This window comes from Triticum urartu, chromosome 7A, assembly GCF_056163025.1.
Source record: "Triticum urartu cultivar PI428250 chromosome 7A, HENAU_Tu73, whole genome shotgun sequence".
Lineage (NCBI taxonomy): Eukaryota > Viridiplantae > Streptophyta > Magnoliopsida > Poales > Poaceae > Triticum > Triticum urartu.
This window is the reverse complement of record NC_141879.1, coordinates 148196954-148208150: the sequence shown is the minus strand read 5'-3', so window position 1 is coordinate 148208150 and position 11197 is coordinate 148196954. Positions and strand designations below refer to the sequence as shown.

At 46.6% G+C, this 11197-nt stretch overlaps 1 long non-coding RNA gene across 1 annotated transcript; it reads right to left on the bottom strand.

The window, feature by feature from the left end:
• Positions 1–1033: 1033 nt before the first annotated feature.
• LOC125524642 (uncharacterized) lies at positions 1034–3487 on the bottom strand. The gene is made up of 3 exons (XR_007290904.2): positions 2964–3487; positions 2051–2192; positions 1034–1524 (listed from the first exon to the last, which is right to left on the bottom strand). It is a non-coding gene; the product is annotated as an uncharacterized LOC125524642 (long non-coding RNA).
• Between the last annotated feature and the right edge of the window lie 7710 nt (positions 3488–11197).

Sequence of the window (11197 nt, the reverse complement as noted above, 5' to 3'; positions counted from 1 at the left end):
TCGGGGCTTATAAGTCCCTGTAAACAAACAGGTATGGACTTATGACTTATAAGTTGAGACTTAAAAAAGTCCTATGACTTATGAAACAAACAGGGCCTAAGGAGTGCGTTGGTTTTGGGAGTGTCTACTTTCGAGGAACAAATGGGAGATTTGCATTGGTTTCGAGGAGCAGCCGAGAGAATTAAGGAGGAAGCGTGCGTACCTGTATCTGTTTGGAAGGAGGATTTGATTAGAGTTTGTTTGCTGGACAATTGGAGAGGCGTATTTTAAGGTTGGAAGGAGACTAGAGTCTGTTGGAGATATGTCAGCTAGACTCAGCGTCCACCCAGTTTAGTGGAAGTTTTTGACAGTTGGCTGGTTGGGTAAGAGATATGTCACAGTAGCATACAAACTTTCTTTCTTTCTTTGTTTCAGTACAGTGGAGTAGACTTTCTTTGTTTCAAAGTTTCATATTCATAAGCTCGTCGTTACATATAATGATGGACGCACGGACTTGACCCATGCTTGAACTATACCAGGTTTTACTTGTGTCATATGCCAGAGAAGAGGGAGAAACCTGACGGATGAATGACTAGATGAATATGTTTCATTGGATTACAACGTACTGTCTCAAATTTGTTTCTTTCATACGATCAAAACAAACAAACTTTGATACATACATATCTGGCTAGACAGATTTTACAGTAGATTCTGCCAACAGCTTTTCACTATATTTTGTGCTACTCAACAGCGTCAGCTTGGCGCCCTCTAGTTACTACATATGCACTGGTTGAACATATATATTACCACCCATCAGCATTTTGTGCAAACTACATGAAAAGATTGGCTTCATCATGCAAGAGGAGCAAACCCCTCCCTCGCCAAGGGACCTTCAACATCACCAGCATCAACCAGATCCACCCACCGCCACGCCATGCATTATTATAGAGAATAGTAGCATACATTTCTCAATTATATAAACAAGGGGACTAACAAACCTGGGCAAGCCAGTACATAACTCATCATCAATTCTGTTTCAATCTATATCAAGTTCACACATGTCCTCCAAAAAAATGTTGATAATAAATAGGTTGATATACACGATAAATCCAATGAGGCACTGCAAATTGCACATAAGCAAGTCCCAGCCATTTTCTTGTTTAACGAGCGAGAAATATGTTATGTAGCTGAGAAGAGATGTGTACAAATGTCATGGGTTCTTTAAACACTACACAGTCTAGAGTATTGGACTCGAGCAACAACATGATCTTTAAACAACTACCAACCAAAAACTTTATCCTAATCCACTGCACACAATGCAGATTTAGTTTCGGGGGCATCAAACTCCGATGGGCCTTCATCTTGCCAAGCACCCACGCGTATTTGAATGATTATCTTATTCATCTTAGGAGCTTCCTCTCCAACCTCTTGTCAATACCTCCAAGCTTGTACATCAGATGGCCCAGTGGTGGCCAACTTGCCAGAGTCAAGATGCCAAATGACCACAATGTTGATGTGAGTCTTCTTGCCAATGGCTGAAACAAACTGCAAGATCAAATATAAAATGTGTTAGAACACAGGATCGACATAACATAATGAACTGTTTGTCAAGATTAATATGTCAAATGACCCTATGGATAGGAACTCCATGGGTTTAATCAGATAGGGTACACTTAGTTATATCCAATGAACCATGAACCAAAATCCTAGTTTACAAACATTATGTGGGCAAATGCATATAGGAGCAATGCATAAGAAATATCATGTGGAAAACACCAAAATGGCAAGCGCCCGGCAAATCTATGGCCATTAGTTAATAGCAGGTAACTAACAAATCCAGATAGATTAATTTTAGTTGTAAAAAGGATTCCAAAGTGACCTGATTTCCCCATTATCAACATATAAATGAATACCACTGCATGACCTTAGAAAAAGCTTGCCAACATGGCTAACCATTTTATTGTGTATCTCAGCAACCGAAGTTCAAGTCAGGAATTCGATGCAGTAAAGAAACTACTACAATGGTTTTCTTAATAGAAAGCTTCGCAAAGGAGAGGAACCAACAACTTACCTATGTCGGAACCAACGAGGAAGAGGATACCGGAAAGGCAGGGCGTTAGGCGTCAGAGTGAGCACCCGAGCATGCAGAGCTTTGCTGTCCAAACTTGTACCAGACAGCTCTGTGGTCCCGGAAGGTACGCCCAGCAACAGTGCTACAAATGTGAGCAAAAACCAAAGTCACTAGTACTCAAGGCAGGCAAACTAAAATGATGGTTTGTCAAGCATTAAGATAGACATAATAATCTAAAAATATTGAGATAGACAGGAGCGGAGCAGTCAAAGCTTATCAAGAAATCCAAAGCAAGCGAAGTTTGGGTACAGGATATTTATATTAATCTAAATGCACAATGATGCCATCAATTCCGTTATTCAGTTTGGTTTTTAGCTTTTGTAGCACTGTGCAATCAAAACTTCATAATATTGTCATTAAAATTACAGCTGCAAGCCAGCAAGGTTATCATAGATTTTCGTTCTGCACTGTGGTCATGGAGTGATCAGATAAAACATGCCAGACATATCAATTGTTTGTTGGTGTTATCATGCACAGTGGTTCTTTTTTTTAGGGATCATGCATAGTGGTTCTACAGAGTAAATTCTGAGCAGAACAGGCTAACAACATGATAATTGCTACCAACGATTTACTTGAAAGCAGCTGCTACAGTAGTAATAACAAATTCAGTAGTTGTTATACATGTGATTTCAGTGATGTTCCTCCAACTTATACGGATCAGAGGTTCAGAAGCAGTAATAATTGGGTAGTTTCACATGGTAGTAGCAGCCACCTACCTATCCAACCTGCCTACCTAACGAACACAATTTGGGGGAAGCCATGGCCGTGAACACAAACGCACAAGCCACACGAGCAGATGGTGGATGCCCGCAACAGCAAGGGGTGGGCAGAAGGGGTTGCGCAACGTACGTACCGAAAACATAACGGCCAGGTGGGTGAGGTCGGCAAGACCGTTGAGATCACCGTCGCTGCTGCCGAGCGAGTCCTCTCCGTTTCCGCTCTCTAGGAAGACTCTCCTGCTGCTGTGGTGGCTCCTGGACCCCTCCCATCGGCGCGTCCATAGCAAGAGCTCGCCCGTCGGTGGCTCCCCCGCCACCCCTAGGTGGCATCCTTGTTGTTGGCGCCCTCCGTCGTGTCGCCACCGTGATGGGGACGCGGGGCTGACGAACCAATGAGGGGATCGAACCCCGTGACGGATTTCGGGCGAGATCCGGGGAGCGGACTCGCACCGTGCGCGGTGGGTGTTACCGATCCACCTCCCAAGCTTCAGAAGGTGCAGCGGCGGCGAGGGGAAGAATTTTTTTGGCTCTGAATACCAATGTAACACCCCCGATCTGAGAGGGGATCGGTGATCTAAGTGGGTGAGATGGAGCAGGTGAGGAAGGGGATGAGCTTGGAGAAGGGGTTTGGATTTCAGAGGAAAGTTTAGATACAAGAAAAGTGATTCACACGCATGACTCACTCGACCAATAGGCTGGTCCTTTTAAACCCCACACACTCACACCCAGGCTAGGGCCCCGCTTGCCAGCCTTGCCAGGTCACGCCGTCCAGGGGTGGACCGGTGTGACACGAACCAATGAGCGGGCGGAGCGGGAGAAGGCTCCGAGGAAGAGTCCTCGGTATGGCTTCGTTAGGTTGAGGAGGCGCCGGCGGGAGCGCATGTCCAGGAGGCGCTGCTGTCGACCGGCCGCCGCCGCCGCATCTGGGTGGTGGGGGCTGGGTTGGGGTTGAGATGTAGGTGGGGGCTTGTATAGGAGGAGGTGGTGGCGGAGGCAGGAGGGGTTCCTCTCGACGTCTGAAAGGGCTCCCTCGTCGCCAACCTTGTCGGGCGTGAGCACGGGCAATGACGGCGGCTTCAAGAAAGAGAGAGGAAGTGGGGAGGAGGCGAGCCGGGTGGGGGGAACCGGATCCTCTAACATTGTGAAGGAAAGTCACGGTGCTACAGTGTTTGCCTAGTGTAAAATGAAAAAGGAAAGTTAGAGACTGTTAGTAGGTAGTTAGTAGGTTGTTTATTGTTGGTATTTACTGTAGATATAAATAATTTAAAATTAATTTTATTTCACCATCAATTTATTTGTATGTAATTACTATAAATGTACACGGTAGATCATCAATTTGCAAATTAATTTAAATTATTTTAGCAATAATCATATGGATAGAAAGAAGGAAAGTTAGAGACTTTAACTTTTCTTCTCAATGTTAGAGGATCCGGTTCCGGGGTGGGGGAAAGTGTCAGGTGCTCCCAGCCTTAGCATACTCCCGGTACTCCAATGCCAAAAAATATTTTTTTAACGTTTCAAAAATTCCAAAAAAATTGTGAATGTTCACAATGAATGTGACTATAAGTCCTAAAAATTTCAGGTCCAAACTCGAAACACATATTGAGAAACAAAAATGTGAAATCTAGCATGAGTAGTGTAAAGAATAGACAAAAGGAACATTGACACTATTTAGATCTGGATTTCTCTTTTTTTGTTTCTCAATGTACATTTCGATTTTAGATCTAAAATTTTTAGGGGATGTAGTAACATTTCTTGTGAACATTCTCATTTTTCAGAATTTTTTGAAATATTTAAAAATCATTTTTTGATATTGGAGCACTGCGAGTACCGCAAGGCTGGGAGCACTGAATACTTTCCCGCTGGGGTGGATCGGTGATGTGTTTTCGGCAAACGATGATGGGCAAGATTGCGCCTGAAAAATAAGATTTTGTGCGAGGGACAGATGAAGGCGAGGCAAGGCCAGGCAGACGAAAAGTGGGAGGCGTAAGACGGGATATGGAACATTATTATTGCAGTGTCATTTTTGCGAAAACCCCCTCAGTGAATTCCCGACACAACCCACACTCCCTGGTCGTCTCCCCCACTCGTCTCCCTTGCACGTCGGAGCCCTTGCTCGGCTCCCCCGCCCTACGCCTCCACCGTGTTGCTTCCCTCTCCTTGTTCCCTTGCTCATTCCCCATGGTGAACCACGGAAAGGAGAAGGCTTGATTTTTGTTTTGGATATGCTCTCCGATGGCGGCGGCCTTCCCCGAGCTTGGTGAGCCGAAGCTGGCCCTTCCTGTCGTGGAACACCTCCTCGCCGGCTGGCCGCCATCAACCACGAAGCCGGTCCCTGCCAGTTCCTTCACCTCGCCGCCAACCTCGCTCCCACGCGCACCTCCCTGAAGTCGGTAGAAGCTCTCCACTTTCCCCCGCCGGCAGCAGCAACCATCCCCGCCTTCGCCGCCCAGCAACCAGCACTGCCTGTGAGACAAAGCAAAGGTGAGGATCCAAATTGTCCCCAAACTGTAATGCTTGACGGAAATTTGAGTAAAACTGAAAATTTGAGTACGTCTCTATGCACTTGCAAATGGGGATTTGGTGACTGTCTTGCTGCCCGATGATGCAGTAGAACAGTGTCAGATTTGTACTGTCTCAAAATTCACTCATGAACTCTGAACTCTGAAATTAGTATTGTCTCAAAATTCAATAAGATTTTCTCATTGTTGTGCAGTACTGAATCATGGAGTACATTGTGGCTTTGTAGGTCTGGCCAATCGACGACGACGACTCGTGCTCATTGGCCTCGTGCACAGGTGCTCTGCAAGTCTGCATTGGGTAAAAGTCTAAAATTTTGATCTTTACTACTGTCAAAATCCTATATACTTAAGAAGTTCATCCCCACTATAGTATTTATCTTAACATGCAAGCTATCCACATCAGCAACCCTGCCATATCAGCATTCCATCATTGGCTTACAGGAGGGACCAGCAGCATACAGAACGGACACATCACCATTCGGTTACCATTACAGGAGAGACCCACCACAGGAGGTCAGGAGGCCTAGGGCACAAAAATAAGAGAACGACCGAGATAGATAAGGCGGTCTGTCAGGACCGCTCTGGCTCAATTAATCTAGACTTCCTGTTCCAGTTACACTCGATGGTGCATAACATTTCTACACCCGAGTTCATCTTGGTGGCCATGTGGTTCATTTGGTGGCGAAGGAGACTTTATACGGAAGGGGAAACTGTCATGTCGACATAACAAGTAGCAATGTCAATCCGGGTTCTAGCTACAAATTTCGTACAAGCAAACACTCCAAACCAAGCTATCCGGAAGAGGAATCGCGTATGGAAGAAACCAAAAGCGGGAGTGGTAAAAATAAATGTTGATGCATCCTTTCTTGCGGACAATTTCTCGGGCTCATGCGGTGTCATAGCCCATAATGATCAAGGACAATTCTAAGGCGCAACAACTCAGTTGATACCCCATGTGTGGACTGAATTTAGCTGCAAACTTGGGCTGCACAAATTTGGAAATTGAATCTGACAGCACAAGTGCGTTGGAGGCAATATCCGACCCTTATGCTTATATGGGAACAACAGTCCCTATCATAATGGAGTGCTCCCTAATGACAATGGAATTTGCTCATATATCCTTTGATCATTATAGCAGAGAGGCATTGTATTAGCATGAGAAAGTCTGAAGTGTGGGAAACAAACATCCCTGCCTTTATTCTTCACCTTTTTGTAAACGACCTGGCTATCATTTGATGAATAAAGTGTTAGAATCTTAGGGTTTTCGGTCTACCCCCTAATTCCTCTGCGCTTATCCGTGGTGCCACTCACAATTCACATATCTGAGGCTAGGGGGTAGGGACCTTCTTATATTGTCTTTCCAAAGAGTCCACCTCTTATACAGATATAAGATTCCTAGTCTTTTTCCACTAGTGTAACGCCCCGAGACCGATGTGCCACGTGTCCTCCAGTTATTCGATGTTGTTGCCTTGTCATTGCTTGCGTGTCATGCATTGCATATCATGTCATCATGTGCATTTCATTTGCATACGTGTTCGTCTCATGCATCGGAGCATTTTCCCCGTTGTCCGTTTTGCATTCTGGCGTTCCGTTCTCCTCCGGTGGTCTTTTCTACCTTTTTCTCGTGTGTGGGGATTAAACATTTCCGGATTGGACCGAGACTTGCCAAGCGGCCTTGGTTTACTACCGGTAGACCGCCTGTCAAGTTTCGTACCATTTGGACTTCGTTTGATACTCCAACGGTTAACCGAGGGACCAAAAAGGCCTCGTGTGTGTTGCAGCCCAACACCCTTCCAATTTGTCCCAAAACCCACCTAAGACCTCTCCATCATCTCGGTCGTTCGATCACGATCGCGTGGCCGCAAACCGCACCTCATTTGGACTCTCCTAGCTCCCTCTACCTATAAATATGTGCTCCCCTCCGAAATTTTCGCGCAGTCTAACCCTAGTCTTCTTCATCCTCGCGCCGCTGGACACGTCCGAGCCGAGCCGGACAATGTCCGCCGCCGCCGCCACCTCACTCCGGCCTATCGGAGCTCACCACGTCGCCCCGCCGCCGCTCCAGGCCAACCCCCGCGCGCCACCTGGCCTCCTCCTCTCTCCTCCGCCGCCATGGGCCCGCGCGGCCCAGATCCGGCCCGCGGGGCCCGAATCGCCGCCGCCCCGCGCCTGGGCGTCCCCGCCGCCTCGGGCGCCTTCCGCCGCGCCGCCTTCCCCGACTATCGCGCCGCCGCCCGGAAACCGACGCTGGCCACCGCGCCATCGCCGGCGCCGCTCCTCTCCGGCAACCGTGCCGCCCCGTGCTCCTCCAGTTCCGGCCATCGCCGGCGACGAGCGCCGCGCCGCTCACCGACCCCGCCGGCAGCCTTCCTCCGCCGCCCCGCGCCGGGATCCGGCCGGATCCGGCGAGATCCGGCCCGGATACGCCATCTACGGCGAGGTCCATCTCTCTCCCCGCCATCTCCGGCGAGAACCGTGCCGGCAAACCTCGGATTCCGTGCCATTGACTTTTATCACAAGCGTATAATTTTACGAAGTCCTCGAGATTTCCTTGTTTCATATGCCCATATTCATCATGTCGTAACTTTGCATCCGTAGCTCCGTTTTGGGCGTGTAGCATATCAAAATGTTCGTCTCAGAGAGCACATCATTTCATCTCATTGCATCATTTTCATTTGAGTTCATCTTGATGTCCGGAATGCTGTTAGAAGAATGCTATTTGAGATAATTGTCAGATCTGCTGCTCCAATTAGGTATTTGTCATTTTTGCCATGATTATTGTGTGCATGATATGCTCATGAGCTCTACATGTGTTTTGTTATATGCCATGCCATCTTTCCAGAGGTGCAATCCATGTATTTTTGTGATATGTGTGGTGACTAGCACAAGCTTGCAAAGTGGAGCATTCGTTAATGCTGATTTCAGGGACTTAGCAATTCCACTAAGTCCTTGATCTGTTTATCTCAATATGTCATATGTTCATGTTGTTTCCTAGTGATCCGTGCCTCTTTTGAGGATGATCAGTAAGGATGATTTGTTAACCTTGTGGTGCTCTATCCAACCATGTCTTTGTTTGCATTTATGGAGCATCCTAGCTTGAGTCAATCGAGCTCTACTTTTGCTATTTCATGAATCTGGGCAGATTGTCTACTTGTTAGCAATTTTGCCGAGGATGTTGTAGTTGATCCGTGCATGCTATGTTATTGTTCTTGCCATGTTTAGCTTATATTTTTTGGATTCTCGATGGGTGTATGCTTAGATTGTCATGCCTCGCTCTGTAGTGAGTGCATCGAGCTCGTAAACATGCCTACTTGATATCTGATTTGCATGCTCCAGTTTTTCACTAAGTCTGAGAGCCTGATTATGTTTTGCCTTGTTCACATTCTAGCAATTGTATTTTCTGATCCCTTTTGACTCAAGGTCACTAAGGGACTTTTGTTAAGCTCTTTGAGTAGCTCCATGCCATGCTTTACCTTGCCATGTTCAGGTCCTGTACCATGTAGTTTTCATGCTCCGAAGTGTGCTACCTGATCTGAAATTCCAGGTTTGTGTTAATTTCACTAAGTCTGAGACCTGTTTACCAAATGCACTTTTGCCATGCTTGTTTGAACCTTTTAGTGGATGAATTGGCCGTAGCTCAGTGTTCATCTTTTGTTAAGCATCATGAATGGATCCCTGCCATGTATTTTGTTGCCATGTTTGGGTGTTGTAGTATGTTCATATTGTTGCATTTAGATGGCTACTTGTTGTATATCGCAGACCGGTGCCATATTTGAATTGCTTGCCATTTCCAAACCGTAACTCCGATTCCGGCGTTCTTTATATCGTTTTCAAGCGATTTCATCTCACCTTTCCAGTGGCACACTTGGATTTCCAAGTTGAGGCCAGGTTCATTCATTCTCTTGCAAATCATGCATATGCATCGCATACCGCATCCCGCATATCATACCACGTTCATGTGTTGGTTGTTTACTATGTTGTGTGCTTCTTTCCGGTGTTTGCTTCTTCGGGTTGGTTTCGGTAACGTTGTGTTTATGAGGACCCGTTCGTCTACGTCCATTTGTCTTCTTCATGGACTCGTTCTTCTTCCTTGCGGGATTTCAGACAAGATGACCATACCCTCGAAATCACTTCTATCTTTGCTTGCTAGTTGCTCGCTCTTTTGCTATGCCTATGCTGCGATACCTACCACTTGCTTATCATGCCTCCCATATTGTTGAACCAAGCCTATAACCCACCTTGTCCTAGCAAACCATTGTTTGTCTATGTTACCGCTTTGCTCAGCCCCTCTTATAGCGTTGTTAGTTGCAGGTGAGGATTGAAGTATGTTCCTTGTTGGAACATGGAGTTGTTGTTCCTTGTTGGAACATATTTACTTGTTGGGATATCACTATATATCTTATTTAATTAATGCATCTATATACTTGGTAAAGGGTGGAAGGCTCGGCCTTATGCCTGGTGTTTTGTTCCACTCTTACCGCCCTAGTTTCAGTCATATTGGTGTTATGTTCCCGGATTTTGCGTTCCTTACGCAGTTGGGTAATAATGGGAACCCCTTGACAGTTCGCCTTGAGTAAAACTCTTCCAGGAATGCCCAACATTGGTTTTACCATTTGCCTCCTAGCATTTTCTTTTCCCTTGGGGGTCGCGCGCCCAAGGGTCATCATTATTTTAAACCCCCGGGCCAGTGCTCCTCTGAGTGTTGGTCCAACTTGTCAGCCGCCGGTGGCCACCAGTGGCAACTCTGGGCTGGCCTACCGGAAGTTAAGACAATCCGGTGTGCCCTGATAAAGAGATATGTGCAGCTCCTATCGGGATTTGTCGGCACATTCGGGCGGTGTTGCTGGTTTAGTTTTACCTTGCTGAAATGTCTTGTAACCGGGATTCCGAGTCTGATCGGGTCTTCCCGTTGGAAGGAATATCCTTCGTTGACCGTGAGAGCTTGTGATGGGCTAAGTTGGGACACCCCTGCAGGGATTTGAACTTTCGAAAGCCGTGCCCGCGGTTATGGGCAGATGGGAATTTGTTAACGTCCGGTTGTAGAAAACCTGAAGTTGACCTTAATTAAAAATGCATCAACCGCGTGTGTAACCGTGATGGTCTCTTTCCGGCGGAGTCCGGGAAGTGAACACGGTGTTGGAGTTATGCTTGACGTAGGTTGTTTTAGGATCACTTCTTGATCATACTTTCTCGAACGTGCTTTGCCTTCTCTTCTCGCTCTCATTTGCGTATGCTGGCCACCATATATGATAGTCGCTTGCTGCAGCTCCACCTCTTACCTTTTACCTTACCCATAAGCTTAAATAGTCTTGATCGCGAGGGTGTGAGATTGCTGAGTCCCCGTGACTCACAGATCCTTCCAAAACCAGCTTGCAGGTGCCGATGAGTCCGTGCCGATGACGCAACCAAGCTCAGGAGGAGCTCGATGAAGATCTTGTCCTTTGTGTTGTTTCGTTCTAGTTGATCAGTAGTGGAGCCCAGTTGGGGTCGATCGGGGACCATGTCGCATTTGGGATTCTTCTTTTATTTTGGTTCCATGGTCGGACCTTGTTTGTATCTGGATGATGTAATGCTTTATTCATGTATTGTGTGAAGTGGCGATTGTAAGCCAACTATGTTTCTCTTTTCCCTTATGTATTACATGGGTTGTGTGAAGATTACCTCACTTGCGACATTGCTTTCAATGCGGTTATGCCTCTAAGTCATGCTTCGACACGTGGGAGATATAGCCGCATCAAGGGCGTTACAAGTTGGTATCAGAGCCTTCCCCGACCTTAGGAGCCCCCACTGCTTGATCGTTTTTAGCAGCCGTTGTTGAGTCTAGAAAAAAAATGTTTTGAGTCATT